Here is a 17,964-nt window from a genome sequence, read left to right on the forward strand (position 1 = left end):
TTAGGAACAACCTTCGCTCTAATACCATTTGGTACACTATAGGGTAGGAGTATCTCCAAAGGAGATGTCGTAGCCCCCAACAATATAACCACATAGTGGAAACACAACAAGAAGAAGCAATAATGCAAGATCTAATACAAAATTACAATAATTTATTCATAAAGTATAATTGATTACATGAAATGTACCCGACTATAAGGCCTTCCAGGTTAGGGCCAAATACATACAACAATTACAAAATTAGTTCTACAAGATCTCTCAAGATCCAACTTACAAAACCAATCCCAACTAGCCTAGATCTATAACATAACAACAATCTAGAAAACTTGTGCTCGCAAGCCCACCAAGTAATCTCCTTGTTTTCTAGCTACAACCCTAGCTCTTCTCCAAGATCCAAGTGTAAACTACCTCATATTCAAATGTTCTTTCCACACACTCACAACTTCATCATAATTCTACTATAAACTATCTCACATTCGACGCTCTATCCATAAACTCAGGAAAACTCACCCTTTAGCTACTCCCACATTCACTCCTCCTCCGAATGAATCAATAAAAGGATCCACAAGACCCCCTAATTATACCAAAATAAGCCACAAGTCAACCTAGAACACAAATTAAATGCCCATATAAAAATTAAATGCCCAAAATTAATATCCAACTAAAATCATGATATCTCCTGGCCCCAATTGAATTAGAACTCTTCCTTCAAATTATAGGTATTAATTTAGGTCCTCTACAACCCCTTAAGTGCACAAAGGCTGATTCCCCAAGGAAAAGTGCACATCCATCTTGAAAGTCATGCATAGCACACCATTGCACAAAACTACTAGAAATTGATACTCTGAGAGAATTGCCATATCTCCCAACCTATAATGAATTAGAACTTACGCATTGGACCATAGATAGTAATCTAGGCCCTCTTAAATACATAAAGTGTGAAGCCTCTAAATCATTATATATAATTAGTTATATAGCCTACAATAGGCACCCAAAAACTTGAAAAAAATACAATTCCAGCTGCAAGGTTAAAACTGCTCAAACTTCAACTCAATCCATCTAATCTCTATGAAATCATGAGGAAAGGTTCCCCAATGTGTCTCCAACACATCCATAACCATGAAAATCATAATTCCTCCTAAATCTAAGCTTGATGCTCCTGCATCAAGAACATTCTTGACTAATTCTAGTTATATGCTTCTTAATAACTACCTACTAATTATCTAGTACCAAGCCCTCCTTCAATAGCTCAATTTCATATTGCAGATACACATATTGATATAGGCCTAGGGGGCCATTAAAAATGGAAATGGATAGATATACCCAATCAAATGGCTACATTAGTTTGTAGCCCTTACTGTTACTATGATTTGACACCACCTATTAACTGGGCTAAAATATGCAAATCGCAAATTGTTTTGTTGGTCAATAACTCTAGAGGACTTGTAGATGAACATAAAATTAGACATGTCTATTTTCCTATAAAATAGAATGCCAACGAATGTTGCAAAGATTGCATGTCAAGTGGTGGGCATTGTGGTTATGACATCTCAATGCGGTTTCATTGCAAGTGCGGGCACATGCACATCCCATTTACCGACATATGCCCTATAGGTCAACATATTATTTTCTTTCTGTTTCTCCAATATGACATATAAATCATGAAATGTTAAACATTGTAAGTGTAGATTCTAGAAACCAAGAGGAACCAGAGACAAATAGAGATGTATGAAAAATCACTGAGAACCCAGATTTTAATTCAATGTCACAACCAATTTTCCCTTAAACTAAATAAATCAGTGAACTTAATTCCACGTAGATTTATTCTTAAAAATTCTTAAAGCTTATAAAATTAAAATTAGCATTAGTGGTTGATTGTTATGGTTAAAAAAATGAATGTAGTTATTTTCAAACCTATCAAATTTGCTTCTTTTAGAATTTTGTGCACCATCATGAATCTGGATGGTTAGAGCAATTCTTTTGAATACTTGATTCTTGTTGTGCTGAGTTTATATGGTGAATCCAATTTGTGTTTAGGGAGAGATTAGGTTGGAGATGGTGTGGGATCTTTGTCCATTACCAGAATGTTGATCTAAAATGCAAGACGACTATCAACACTGACAAGGATTTCCCCTTTTCAATCCATGTTTGCAGTTGATGAGAGTGGCAAAAATGAAAAGCAAGACATGAGGTAAGGGCTCTGAGGAAAGTGACTGTAGTTAAACTAGGTTCTTGATTTGCATCGAGTTCATTTTATTTACTGGTCTGAACAAAGAATTTCTTTGTTCTATTATTCTCAGCCGTTGAAATTGTATAAATGTTGTTTAATGCTTGTTGGAAAGGGGTGAAACTATGTTCTTGTATTGAACTAAGAGTTAAGAAGTCTAATAATTAAAATCCTCCATCATATGTTATGTAGAGGCAATTAAAATTGTCTCAAACCATACTAGTAGTGAGCTTTGGAAAGATTTCATGGATAGCATTTTTGTCTCTAGGGATGAAACACCCAGCTCCACCTTCTCAATGACAACAAGGGAGACTCTATGAACTAAATTCTTAGCGTTATGATATTTTCCTTCATTCTTTTTGAGTTACTATAGCCTTTGGTGGGCTCTATTCTTTTAGAGTAGTGGCTCAAAAAGCCCTAAATTTCTTTAAATAGTAAACATCTTCACAATCTAGGAATGTCGTAGATGTTGGACTAAATACATAAAATCCTCTGATACGATGTCTTTTATGCAACCTTTCGAATTTTCATTTCTGGTCACATTTACATTGCGGTTAGGTTTCTTGTTTCTCATTTCTGGTAACATAGCTATCGTAAAAGATTATAGCAGGTCAAAATGCCAGAGTTTGAACGATGTACTTGACAAGCATCTTGACAGTGATGTGATATATATATATATATAACAAAACTAATTTATTTCTTGGAAATTAATTTTTAATTCTATCTTAAATTGTATTAATAAATTACTAATTCAATTGAACAGAAAAACTAATAGTTGACTGTTGCTAGAGTAATTCTCTAGATTTTATAAAATCTTAAAACTTATAAAAAGAAACTTGATTAATAACACTCCCTATTTCTAATTATTAACAAAATTAAAACTACTACTTACTTAACAAAACTAAAACACAAACTAAAACAATACCGAAACTAAAACCACTAAAACTAGGTTAACAAAAAAAAACCTACTACTTCACGGCCTGTTACATTCCCTATGCACCCTATAAAATATATTAATAGTTTTTTATTTCTAACATTATTCTCACACAACACATAAATTATTAATAGTTTTTAAATTTATAATCTTAATTCCACATAGAAACAGTCGTTGCATGATGGGAAACCTATTTCGCATGTTTTAATGTGAAACGAGGCTTCCCCGTCATGTTTCTGGCAACTATGACCCATAGTAATATCAGTTTAACTAGGAAAACTAAGTAGGGTTGGTTTCTCCTTAACCCATTAATCTGACAAACGAACACCTACCATGCTGAAATCTATGTGGCCTCTATTGATTCAGATAAAGCATAAGCAATGCTACATCAAATGTTCATTTATTCAAAATTACTTTTCTACCACTCTTCCCAAGAACATTTGCACATATCTGAAAAACTAACGCGGATTCAATTCATTTTCAGGCATCCGTCCATCCAAAAAATTTAGACAATTTTTCTTCATGATTAGACTTAATAAAACATTGTATCTAGATGAAGTTCTGTTGGTAAACAGATTTGTCACCTTGAAAATATACGATTTGGCCCAATGGATTACGTGGCAAATCGATGTCTCCAACAGTTGGATAGGCCCTTGGTATGTGGCCTTCCTCTGCGTTTAGAGAGACAGCTCCCTCGTATGATATGATTTTGAAGTTTTTCAAATTAAAGATGGAATCAAACTTTTAAAGATGAGAAAACTCATGATGACAAATGCACCACATGACTTCAAAGCTTTCCCAAACTACTAACTTAAAACCGCTAATAACAATAATCAAGATCTATGCTTGAAAACTATTACTAGCACAATGCTGATCCATAGATTCATAAACATCTAAACCATACCGTGAGAATTTTTACTACAAAAAGAATCAACATGTGTAACCATTTAGATTCGAAAAGAGGGAACTCAAACTGCACATTCCATTATTTTCTTGCACTAAGAACTTAAGAGGAATTTCTAATTATAAAGACAAAATCTGTACATACTTTCCAAATATCATCTTTTAATCAAAATTTCAGCATAGTGTTCCCTTATTCTCTAGTCCAAAAAGTCCCTTTACAAAGCCAATAGGTGTCCTTATATAGAAATAGAGGTTAATAACTACATCTTCGTGGTTAATAACCACCCCCCAAATACGTGATTTGGGTGAGGTTAATTAACCTCCGTAAAATTAACCTTTATGACTTGAAACTTAACTTTCCATACTTTGATAAGAAGATTGAATAATCAATCCTTATCAATCCCCTCATCACTTCATCTCCTAATATTGTATTTGCACATATATCCAAACCAAGAATCTTTAGAGCATAATCTGTTTGAAGGCTACTGTTGACATCTTCCACAGATGTTGCTTTCATGAAAATATTTACTTCAACATCTGGTACAATTCCAACTTCTTTCTCTCTTTTATCCAGCTCGTATAACATTTCATATTTGCTACCAACACCTTGACAGTTTGTAGAGAAATTCAATGTCTCTCTACTAGTCATCACCCCTACATGTAGATCATTTTGACTTATGTAAGTAGATGTCTTCTAAGGGACAAACTCGTCCAGTGAATGGCAATTGTAAGTGATGGAACCACTTGCCTTTAGCTCCTTGTTCTGGGTCATATTTTAGATATTTCTTTCATGTGAGTTGGAGATAAGCCATACACTTTCTGTCAAATAAATCATGTACTCATGCTAGAGGTAAGATTAGGGTTTGATGTTAGCCTTCAAAGAATTTGAACCCTTCCAATGAATGTCTTGACTTTATCGATCTGTCAATGATTCCATGAGTCTCTTTCCTCAACATACTCAATATTGAGACAGTTCATCTTCATCTACATGTATGTAGAAAGTAAATCATGAGCACTTTGATTGAGGCTCATTTTAGCAAACTCTTTTCATGAGGGCATCCACTAAATAAGCTCATGTTAGGGCAATGAAGGCACCGTAGATGTGATGTCATATGAAATGATAAAGGCAATTTTTCAGCCAACTTCCCCATGCAGACCTTCATGAGTTGGTTCACGGGTTTCATTATCACTATGCCCACCATGATTTGAATGATGTGGAGCGTATAAATCAAATTGTGTCCCTTGATTATGTTAATCTCCTCTAGGCGCGGCTTGAAGATGAAGAACTTGGAAAAGCAACTGCGATGCTTTTCAGATAGGGTAGCGTCATGTTCTTCAACAGAGAGGGATTGCACTTCACAAGATCTCTCCGTTCATCTTTATCAATCCTTCCATCTCCATTTGTATCTGCTTCCTCAAACATCTTATCCAAAATCATCTCAACAACATCATCTAAAATATTCATGTCTGATTCACTTAGAAGAGCAATGACCATCTGTTTCACCTCCTCATGCTCAATGTACCCAGTCTATCTTAGGTCATATAGTTTAAATACAAACTCCATTTTCTCTTCCTCAAATGCATTTGGATGGAATACACTCAATGCTCTGACAAATTCTCCAAATTATATCACTCCATTACGCTTTTTGTCAAACAAATCAAATATCCTGTTAGAAAAAGAAAAGATTCTCCTTTTGAGGGCTTCTAAAGAGCCCCAGCTGAAATTCTTCCTTGTGAATCAGCCTATCATCAATGATAGAACTACTTATTTTTTCGAATAGTTCATATAAGGCCTGAACTTCACTCACACTAAAGACTATCTCTGCTGCAAGAAGAACATGATCTTCATATCCAGGTGGCTCCTTAGCTATCTTGGAACTAGCACAACCCATACCAAGATCTATTGCATGATACAATCACACTGCATGTCAGAGTCAAGCTGACACAACACTTTGTAATATTCCAAAATTTCTTGCTTTCACTGCTTTTCATCTGCTCAAAGAGTTCCAAGGTCTTGTTGCCACAGCTATGAATTGAATACATCGTGATCATCATAGTCCCTAAGACAACATCTCATTGATACATTTTATCATATAGATAGCATGCCTTTCGAATAACCCCACATTTTGTATACATGTCTACCAGGGCACTTGCAACTATAACATTTAACAGAAAACCATTTTCTACTACGGTCTGATAAATGTACATGCCCTGTTTCAATGCACCCATTTTAGCATAGGCCGGGAGGACACTGGAAAACCTTAGAGGCAACGTTAGATTTTATCTCTACTAATCCTCTACACAAACTCATCCTTGACTTCTCATAGAAGAATTTGAAATAGGTTGGAGAAAATTTCAAACAAGTTAATAACCATCTCGGAGAGGTTAAGAAACGAGCATTTTTGGAGAGGTTAATTTACCTACTCCAAAATGCGTGTTTTGAAGGTTATCATTAACCTTTTGAGAGGTTAAGAAAAATGCATTTTTGGAGAGGTTAATTAACCTACTCCAAAATGCGCAATTTGAAAGTTATCATTAACCTTTTGAGAGGTTAATGGTTAATGATAGACTTGAAAACACGTATCTTGGGTCTCAACATTCACTTGCGATAATTTGGAGCTCAGAAGCCAGATTTTAAAAATTTTAAGTGCTGTGCGGAGCTGGGAACGAGCCGGAGACATGAAGATTTAGAAACTCACAAAAACTTGGAGATAAAATGGTCAATTTAAAGCTTAAAATTGGGCAAGTTTCAAAAATTAACCAAGGCTTATAAATTGAAAGAATTTTATAACTGGCAAACAATTGGCTCTAACTGGGGAGAAGGACTGTACAGGATGAAGCTCAAATCCAGAATGAATAAAATAATGCCTTATCCATTGGGTTGTAAAATAGAGTCATTTGAGGGACCAATTTACAAAAGAGGGAACGAACACCAAAAAAAATGAGACAACGGAAAGGAAAAACCAGGCAATAAAACAACACAACAAAAACTCCTATCTAGACTATATACGAGGCAGGTTTTCCTACCTCCCATGATTCAACGTATAATCATGCAAATCCATTCACTGGCTGGGGAAAATAAATATCATAGTGCGCTAACATGTGGCCACTTTCAGGTTCCTGTGGACTCAAGTGTAAGTTCTCTTTTTGAATCCCAATTTTGTGACTCTTAGCATGCTTCACATCACTTGATAAAAGAATGTATCCAAATAACCATGTCTCATCAAAAATCTCTAATTTCAAAATCAACTTAGCTTCATGTTGCATGTTGTTGATGACTTCATTTCGAAAGGATTGAAGGATAAGGCTCTCAAGTTCCTGGATGAATTTATGATCTTTTTCTCTATTTGACAAGCCTTGTACTTGAAATTCTAGTGATTGGTGATCATGGATTCCTGAACTTATTTTTGATACCAGACACTTTTTCTTTTCCATAGGAATGCTTTTGTTTGTATTCTCTATGAAATTCCTCCAATATGAATGCACATCCTTGTCACATTGAACCTTCCTAAGATATATTTCTTCCTTTTCTCTCATCAAATCGCTCAAAGGAGAAACAATCATCTTTTCCATTTGGGTGCACGTATGCTCTATTGAGTCTATCTAATCAAGAGAATTGATCATCAAGTGACATTGATGTAAGGAAAATTCTTTTAAAAGACCATCGTCATCTATGCTTTCATCTTCACATTTTTCAATCATTAAATCACAACACATTTCTTCAAGGCCAATTACTTGTCTAGTGCAAGGTACCATCATAATGTTTTCTTCAATGTGGTTTCCACTTGTGAGCTGGAATGCTTCAAATTCAGGTTTCATGCACGAGGAAGAATAAGAACTTGATGTGTCATCTTCTCTTACTTGAAACTTATCTTTCAATTCCATGTCTATTGTACTTGTCATTAAATATTCATCAATGTTTACACAAGCTTGGTGCATTAATTTTTCTTGATGACCATCTTCACAAAATGGGAAAACTTGATATTCCACTTGCATGTAACTTGGAAGGGGATCTCTTGACAGCTCATCATCTTTCTCTTGAAAATGATCTTCTACTCTTGTGATGATCATTCCACTTTCAGAAAACTCCTCAACATACGCAAAAGTAAAGACTTCAATCTCAAGAGTTAATGAAGATGTCTGCAAGATTTCACTTGAGGTTATTTCTTCACCAGTGGTGGTAGAAGATTGCGAAAAATATTCTAAAGAGTTGACTTCATCAATAAAGTCCTCATCATTAATGATTAGGGGTGAATTAATAGGAAGGTCTTCTCCATAGAGAAAGTCATCATCTAAAGCATTTAGGCACCAAGTAGGAATAAAAGTAGTATGAAACTCATCTTGATCCGCATTTCCCCCATCTTTAATCATATCTTCTATAATTCCTTGAGAAATATTTGATATTTCTTTTCCCTTCTCATTAGGATTGAGATGATTGAATATGTTCTCCTATTTTACATTAGTAGACCTTTCTCCCATAGACATCATTTCTTGACCATTTCCTTGATTAGACATAGAATCCTCATCTTCTTTCACGCAAGAAGATTTAGATGAGTCATTTCTAACATTTGGGTCAAAAGATATTTTGTTACCAAGGAAATAATTCTTGGATGAGTCTTCTTTCTCAAGTTCTCGTAGTGTTTGAAGTAAAGAAGGATGTAGATTGTCAAGATCCAGGCGTGCATTGACATAGAATCTTTTTAAAAATTCAACTGGATTAGGATCAATGGGAGCATGATTTTGATGAGCAATAGGTGCGAAAATTGGGGCACCTTTTTGACCAACACTATCCATCTTTGATTGACATGAATCACTTTTCTGGTCAAACTCTTCCTTATAATTACATGTAGTACTTGTTTCTAAAGATGATTTGGGCTTGTGAGAGAAAAATTGATAATCTTTACCATTTTCTTGTTCGATCTTTTGCAATGTCTGGAGCAAAGATGGACGAGTCTCTCCTAGATCTAGTTTTTGTCCACCATAGAAACTCTTCAAGAAGCTAGCTTGTGTAGGATCAACAAAAATCTGATCTTTTTCAGGCAGAGGTGCATGAGAGATACTTTTATTATTCTTCATCATTGATTTAGATGGAAGACATTTTTTAGTAAAGTCTTCTTTATCTTTATATGCTGAATCTTTTTCCAAAAAGGATATTTGATCATGAAAAAGAAACCATAATCCTTTCCATCCTCTTCTTCAATCTTTTGAAAAACTTGAAGTAAGTGGGGATGAACCATTTTAGGATCCAGCCTCCTGCCACCATAGAAATTCTTCAAGAATTCAACTTGTAGAGGCTCATCAGGAATCTGTTTCTTAGGATATTGAAAGTATTCATCATCACTATCGCTATCACTGTCACTTTCGACTTTTCCCTTGTACCAAACCATGATTCTAAATTTTTGCCTTCAAATAGAGTCGTTGATAACCAATCTTTTAAAATAGAGTCACCAACCTTCATTCCAGGGAAGGTACCTTCAATCAACCATGTTGTTAATTATTGTTCACTTGGTTTTGGATGTGACCAAGGTTTTGCCTGTTTCTTCTTGGAATGACTACTATCCTTTCAACAATTACAACGTTGTGACCAATAGGAGCTCTTCGCAAGATTTTCCCAAATTCTTCTTCTTCTTCAAGAACATGATTCACCAGCTGGTATTGTTGACCACTTCGTCTACACCTCTAGGCTAGAGTGTTCAAGTCTGAAATAATATCCTCCTGGGTGTCTTGGAAGCCAAGGTTTGGTTGGAGAACTAGAAAAATGATCTCATGTGGTAGCACCATTGTGCTTCATTACAGGCGACTATCAATCTTTCTTGTTCAATCTCCCCAGTAGAGTCGCCAAAAATCTGTTGGTAAACAGATTTGTCACCTTGAAAATATACGATTTGGCCCAATGGAGTACGTGGAAAATTGATGTCTCCAATAGTTGGATAGGCCCTTGGTATGCGGCCTTCCTCTATGTTTAGAGGGGAAACTCCCTTGTATGATATGATTTTGAAGTTTTTCAAATAAAAGATGGAATCAAACTTTTAAAGATGAGAAAGCTCATGATGACAAATGCACCACATGACTTCAAGGCTTTCCCAAACTACTAACTTAAAACTGCTAATAACAATGATCAAGATCTATGCTTGAAAACTATTACTAGCACAACACTGATCCAGAGATTCATAAACATCTACAACATACCGTGAGAATGCTTACTACAAATGGAATCAACATGTGTAACCATTTAGATTCGAAAAGAAGGAACTCAAACTGCACATTCCATTATTTTCTTGCACCAAGAACTTAAGAGGAATTTTTGATTATAAAGACAAAATCTGTACATACTTTCCAAATATCATCTTTTAATCAAAATTTCAGCATAGTGTTCCCTTATTCTCTAGTCCAAAAAGTCCCTTTACAAAACCAATAGGTGTCCTTATATAGACACAGAGGTTAATAACTACCTCTTTGTGGTTAATAACCACCCCCCAAATACGTGATTTGGGTGAGGTTAATTAACCTCCGTAAAATTAACCTTTATGACTTGAAACTTAACTTTCCATACTTTGATAAGAGGATTGAATAATCAATCCTTATCGATCCCCTCATCACTTCATCTCCTAATATTGTATCTGCACATATATCCAAACCAAGAATCTTTAGAGCATAATTGTTTTGAAGGCTACTCTTGACATCTTCCACAGATGTTGCTTTCATGAAAATATTTACTTCAACATCTGGTACAATTCCATCTTCTTTCTCTCTTTTATCCAGCTCGTATAACATTTCATATTTTCTACCAACACCCTGACAATTTGTAGAGAAATTCAATGTCTCTCTAACAATGATCACCCCTACATGTAGATCATTTTGACTTATGTAAGCAGATGTCTTCTAAGGGACAAACTCATCCAGTGAATGGCCATTGTAAGTGATGGAACCACTTGCCTTTAGCTCCTTGTTTTGGGTCATATTTTAAATATTTCTTTCCTATGAGTTGGAGATAAGCCATACACTTTCTGTCAAATAGATCATGTGCTCATGCTAGAGGTAAGATTTGGGTTTGATGTTAGCCTTCAAAGAATTTGAACCCTTCCAATGAATGTCTTGACTTTATCGATCCGTCAATGATTCCATGAGTCTCTTTCCTCAACATACTCAATATCGAGACAGTTCATCTTCATCTACATGTATGCAGAAAGTAAATTGTGAGCACTTTGATTGAGGCTCATTTTAGCAAACTCTTTTCGTGATGGCATCCACTAAATAAGCTCTTGTTAGAGCAATGAAGGCACCATAGATGTGACATCATATGAAATGATAAAGGAAAATTTTCAGCCAACTTCCCCATGCAGACCTTCATGAGTTGGTTCATGGGTTTCATTATCACTATGCCCACCATGATTTGAATGATGTGGAGCGTATAAATCAAATTGTGTCCCTTGATTATGTTAATCTCCTCTACGTGTGGCTTGAAGATGAAGAACTTGGAAAAGCAACTGCGATGCTTTTCAAATAGGGTAGAGTCATGTTCTTCAACAGAGACGGATTGCACTTCACAAGATCTCGCCATTCATCTTTATCAATCCTTCCATCTCCATTTGTATCTGCTTCCTCAAAGGTCTTATCCAAAATCATCTCAACAACATCATCTAAAATATTCATGTCTGATTTAGTTAGAAGAGAAATCACCATTTGTTTCACCTCCTCATGCTCAATGTACCCAGTCTGTCTCAGGTCATACAGTTTAAATACAAACTCCATTTTCTCTTCCTCAAATGCATTCAATGGAACACACTCAATGCTCTGACAAATTCTCCAAATTATATCACTCCATTATGCTTTTTGTCAAACAAATCAAATACCCTATCAGAAAAAGAAAATGTTCTCCTTTTGAGGGCTTCTAAAGAGCGCCAGCTGAAATTCTTCCTTGTGAATCAGCCTATAATCAATGATAGAACTACTTATTTTCTTGAATAGTTCATATAAGGCCTGAACTTCACTCACACTAAAGACTCTCTCTGCTGTAAGAAGAGCAAGATCTTCATATCCAGGTGGCTCCTTAGCTGTCTTGGAACTAGCATAGCCCATACCAAGATCTATTGCATGATACAATCACACTGCATGTCAGAGTCAAGCTGACACAACATTTTGTAATATTCCAAAATTTCCCGCTTTCGCTGCTTTTCATTTGCTCGAAGAGTTCCAAGGTCTCGTTGCCACAGCTATGAATTGAATACCCCGTGATCATCGTAGTCCTTGAGACAACATCTCATTGATACATTTTATCAAACAGATAACATGCCTTTCGAATAACCCCACATTTTATATACATGTCTACCAGGGCAGTTGCAACTATAATATTTAACAAAAAACCATTTTCTACTACGATCTGATAAATGTACATGCCCTATTTCAATGCACCCATTTTAGCATAGGCCGGGAGGACACTGGAAAACCTTGGAGGCAACGTTAGATTTTATCTCTACTAATCCTCTACACAAACTCATCCTTGACTTCTCATAGAAGAATTTGAAATAGGTTGGAGAAATTTTCAAACAAGTTAATAACTGTCTCGGAGAGGTTAAGAAACAAGCATTTTTGGAGAGGTTAATTAACCTACTCCAAAATGCGTGCTTTGAAGGTTATTATTAACCTTTTGAGAGGTTAAGAAGAACACATTTTTGGAGAGGTTAATTAACCTACTCCAAAATGCGCAATTTGAAAGTTATCATTAACCTTTTGAGAGGTTAATGGTTAATGATAGACTTGAAAACATGTATTTTGGGTCTCAACATTAACCTACGATAATTTAGAGCTTAGAAGTTGGATTTTAAAAATTTCAAGTGCTTTGCGGAGCTGGGAACGAGCCGGAGACATGAAGATTTAGAAACTCACAAAAACTCGGAGATAAAATGGTCAATTTAAAGCTGAAAATTGGGCAAGTTTCAAAAATTAACCAAGGCTTATAAAATTGAAAGAATTTTATAACCGGGCAACAAGTTCACAAAGGTGGAAGAAGACTTTCCAAGGTGTCAGCTATTACATCTAAGGACTATGCATCTATGTACTAAGAAAGGTGACCTCTTAAGAAGTCAAAAGTGCTTCATTTATTTGAGCATCACCTAGATACAATAAATGTTGTATTCCAAAATGAATAAGTTCTCTTCAACCACTACTCATGAAATATGGATCAATGAATATGTCTCAAAAATTATACACTTGAATTGTGATAGCAATATCACAATCTGTTCTATTGTTATTTGTATTGAATCTTAAATTAGAATTTTTGGTTGTCCATTTAACATGGAATTTTCATATGAAAGGGTGAATGTGTCCTACTTGATAAAGATATCACTTGTAGATTTTTAAAAATTATCTTTAAAGGTTGTTAAAGGAGGTAACAAGAAGGTGATAGTCATTGAAGGCGTAATTTTGTATTGCTTTGTGCTCAACTTGCTAGCTTGCTAATTGTTTTTCTACTTTGACCCCATATTCTTTGTGAGTTGATATATGTACTAAAAAAAATAGATTATACAATTTGCAAGCTATTGATTCCTCATTATGTCATACAAAAACATCTTTTTTATAGTTAATCTATGTATATAACATAGACTTATTATTGCCCCTATTGAAACCATTACATAATAGATTAAATCAATTCATTTGTTAGTCTATTGAGTCTTCTGCCAATATGATTTTTGATAGTCAGCTTTGTATATTCACCTATTGATTTTAAAATATATGACCATTTACAACTATCAATGTAATATAACTTCATTATTAAACAATGGCTTGGGCATCAGGATAGGGGAGAAGTTTCCAAGTAGGGGGACACAAGGGCCTCTATTTACGAATGGCAGGGGGATGACAACGACAAGGGATGGGAGGGAGCATGAATGGGAGGGAGGTGTACATACTAGATACATGTGGTACTTAAAATGCTAGTTAAGAAAATACGTGTAACAATATAAGACATAAAGACGTAAAATTATATAATATGGATTTCCAAAAATTCAAATGCTTATACATTTCATTGTGATTGAACATTAAGTATGAAAGTAGAACATTGAACATTGAAATATTAATATTAGAATTTTAAATATTCGAATTGGTAAACAATATTAATCATGGATATCAATTTTTATATATATTAAGATCGCTTATGCTCCTTAAGAACAACAATTACAACTTATTCAAGCTCCTTTCGAGCAATCACACTAGAAAGAACAATTGAAAGACCAAAAGTCACAACTTAGAATTCCACAAAGATGTCCCTCTTGGGATTTGAATCAGGGTGTCCACAATGAGAACTCACTGCATCAACCAAGCTAAACCCCTTGGACATGGATATCAAATTTTCAAAAACATTAGTATCTCATCAATCATCATAGAGATGATTACAATGAATAATATGATATCAATACTCATATAGTCAATTTTTTATTCATATATTCTACTTTTAAAACAACTTTCTCCTTTTTTTCATGGAATGGGGACTTCCAACCATTCCTTGTAGGTATTGAGGGTCGCATTTCAGCTATTTGCGTCCCCTCAAGAAATTTGAAAATGTCTCATCTGAACGACGATGATTAGCGGTGCTACTGGAGACAAGTGTGGTGCAACTTATATGCACCTTTATTCAATGAAAATATAAAAGACTTCCACTATTTAACACTAAGAATGCATGTAAATTAACCGTAGCCACTAGCCTAGGACGCCCTATTACCTTGAATCTAATAATATTAATTCGAACCTTTTATTACTAGAGTATGAAAGTATAAATATAGAGATAAGTACCAAGTACCAGAGATTTCTCCTAAACACAGTGATCATTAGCTAGGGCTTGGAGGGACCTCTCATATTGCTCCACGTTACCTTCTGATTTGCCTTCCAGTATCCTCACAACTTGAGCCATGCCCGGTCGTTCATTCTCATCCATTTGAATGCACAAAAAACTCGCCAAAGCTGCTCTTCTCACTTCTTCAACATCTGCCTTGTCAGCAATCTCTTCATCCACAATACCCACTGTGTTTCCCTTCTCAATCTCAGCTGCTGCCCATGTTGGAAAGTAGTGTTGTGATTCATCCACGCTCATGTCATTATTTCGTCGCCCAGAGATTATCTCCAGCACAGTCATGCCAAAGCTGTACACATCTGCCTTAAATGTTATCAGCAACCCAGATAGCCACTCTGGAGCCAAATACCCTCTCGTTCCTCTTGTTGTTGTCAGAACTCTGCTAAAATCTCTGCCAACAAGCTTTGCCAGTCCAAAGTCTCCCACTTTTGGAGAGAAATCCGAATCGAGAAGAATATTTTCAGGCTTGATATCACAATGAACGATGCGATCTCTGCATTCTTCGTGAAGATAAAGTAACCCTCTTGCAGTGCCCAAAATGATTCCAAATCTGGTGTTCCAATCCAACATTCTCCCCGCTTCTTTGGCCTTGCGATTTAAGAAAGAATTGAGAGACCCATTCTGCATGTACTCATAAACAAGCATTCTCTGAGACTCCTCTGCACAGAATCCCCTGAGTCTCACCAAATTCACATGATGTATGTTCCCAATTGTGCTAATTTCAGCACGAAATTGCTTATCTGCTTCTCCCGAACCCTCTAATTTTTTCACTGCCACAAATGTATTGTCTCGCAGAGCTCCTTTGTAGACAGACCCAAATGCCCCCTTTCCCAATTTATGGGAGAAATTGTTGGTCGCAGTTTTCATCTCTCTGTAGGTGAATGCTCTCAGCGATGCTGTTGCGCCGTTGTACTTGCCTTTCTCAAGCATCCTTCGACGTCTGCGCTGGATAAACCACACAACAATTAACAGAGTTCCCAAACCAGCAAACCCCAAAGGAATTGAAACAAACAGAGCAACTACTCAGTTCCTGCTGCTGCTGCTACCTCCGTCAGTTGACAAAAGGGGCACATCAGAAGCAGCCAATCGAATGAATAAGGACTGGCTGTCAGATGAACTACGCATCCCTACAAGATCGCCAAACCACAGCTTACAAACAGCAGAATTTGAATCAGTGAAAGCGAAGGCCATGCAGGAGCAGCTGTTTAGACAAGCATTTTTGCATCCTTGTAGACTCAACGACTCTATTGTATTCTCAAATGCTGCTCCGTCTGCCAACAAGGAAATATTAGTGAGGTGGAGAAAACCATCAGCGGAGCAGTTTAATGGACTGCGCCGAACACAACCGCTTGACCACCATTCCAGAGAATCCCATGCACTAACATTTCTGGGCTTGAAACCATCCACACAGCTGCATAGCTGAATGTTGGCTCTGTTGAAGCAGACTCCATAAGCCCCGCACACACCATACACATCGCAATTTGAAGTGGGTGAATTATAAACCAGGCTCCAGGCATTGTTATTAATTGAGAAGTAGCATGACAGCTGGCCGTTCCAGCTGAGAACTTCCCTCACCAAAGTCGTCGACCGAGCTTTGGACGTAAGATCATATGCATAGTACATTTTTGTCGGAAAAATCTTCACTAATTTCTGCTGAAAGGTGGTATCACAAATTGCCTGTGGTATGGTGGAAAAAAATCTGCCAGTCCACTCTCCCGATGTGTAATATGAAACACCATTTTGATATTGGAGCACAAAGTTAGTCTTTCCTGGAGATGGATTAATCTGGTCGAAGAAGGGCCCGGGCGCTGGATCCACCGAGCTCTTCCAAGAGATGAGCTTTAAACCTTTCCAAAACTTCATAGTAGGCATAAAATGATCTGTGGGATATGCAAAACTCTCTCACACAGTCTCGGAATAGTTTTGGGCTCCTAGAAGAACAAAATTACCTGTATCGAGTATGGAAGCCATGGATGCCTTGGCTTGCTGAGTATCATTACTCGACCAAATTACTTCTCCTTGCAAATCAGAGACACTGAGATAACCAGATTTAGACAGAGAGAAAACGCCGGGCATGTTTTTGATGGGAGTTTCTCTGTTAGCCACCCAAATGATGGTCTTCTCAGAGATTTGGGCATACCAGATGCCAACATACCAGTTGCTGGTTCTGTTGGGATTAAAGAATCCCAATTCAAAAGTGCCATTCTTTGAAGTTATGGTCCGGTTTCCTCTCAGAGCAGCCCCCAAAGAGAGGGTGTCTACACCATCAACAAATAAATTGCAACTGCGCTGAAGAACAAGCAAGGCAAGAGCCAAGATAAAGACGTTTCAAACAGTTGACTGCTACATGATCCATTTTCTTTTGCCTATGATTTCTTTCTTGTTTTTTCAGACGCTTAGCAATGGGAGAAACATATCTGTGGCTATGAGGAGCTTATGTTGATATTCATTACAGGATCGGACTCAGTCACCAAACAAAAGTATTGTATCTGACCTACCTAAATACTTTAAATGAACTTTGGAGACTCCAGTCTGAAAATGTCACGCTGCTTCAAAGAATACCCAATGGATAATAAAGTATATGTTTAACTTTTGTACTTTTTTTTGATGAATAGTCCTTTTCTATTAATAATATACTATGAATACAATTCACAAAAAAGTGTTGGGGGATACAAGATCACCCTGCAAATCAACTTTTGTACTTTCACCATTGCTTTTCCTGACTTGCCAACACATCAGTGTACTAATGATAGCAAGGGATATGTTTCGATAGTTTCAAGCTAATTTCCCACTCAAAAAAAACTTTTTTAGATTCATAAAATATAGTATTTTTTAAAGAAAAATTTGTTTTCGACTACAAACTATGTAGATCATAAAGATCAAATGCTGAAATTTTCAATAAATTCATGATGATTTCGATCTTTTCAAAATTGGTCAACTATACATTTTTGTGAGGATAGCCACTTCCATTTCAATTTGGGATAGGGTAATTTTCTTTCAAAATGCCCTAAAGACAAAACAAAGTCAAAGTTTTTTTTTTCTAGACTTATAGTG

General features: G+C 36.2%; 3 pseudogenes; all 3 read right to left on the reverse strand.

Annotated features, from left to right (window-relative positions):
• Positions 1-5,092: 5,092 nt before the first annotated feature.
• Positions 5,093-6,015, reverse strand: LOC149554233 (calcineurin B-like protein 1 pseudogene; annotated as a pseudogene).
• A 122-nt stretch (positions 6,016-6,137) lies between these two features.
• LOC149554234 (calcineurin B-like protein 1 pseudogene) lies at positions 6,138-12,225 on the reverse strand (annotated as a pseudogene).
• Positions 12,226-14,871: 2,646 nt separating this feature from the next.
• Positions 14,872-17,266, reverse strand: LOC149554235 (G-type lectin S-receptor-like serine/threonine-protein kinase At2g19130 pseudogene; annotated as a pseudogene).
• Between the last annotated feature and the right edge of the window lie 698 nt (positions 17,267-17,964).

The sequence above is a fragment of the Cupressus sempervirens genome, chromosome 6 (assembly GCF_028749045.1).
Source record: "Cupressus sempervirens isolate cs-2001-9-10 chromosome 6, ASM2874904v1, whole genome shotgun sequence".
In the NCBI taxonomy this organism is placed as follows: Eukaryota; Viridiplantae; Streptophyta; class Pinopsida; order Cupressales; family Cupressaceae; genus Cupressus; species Cupressus sempervirens.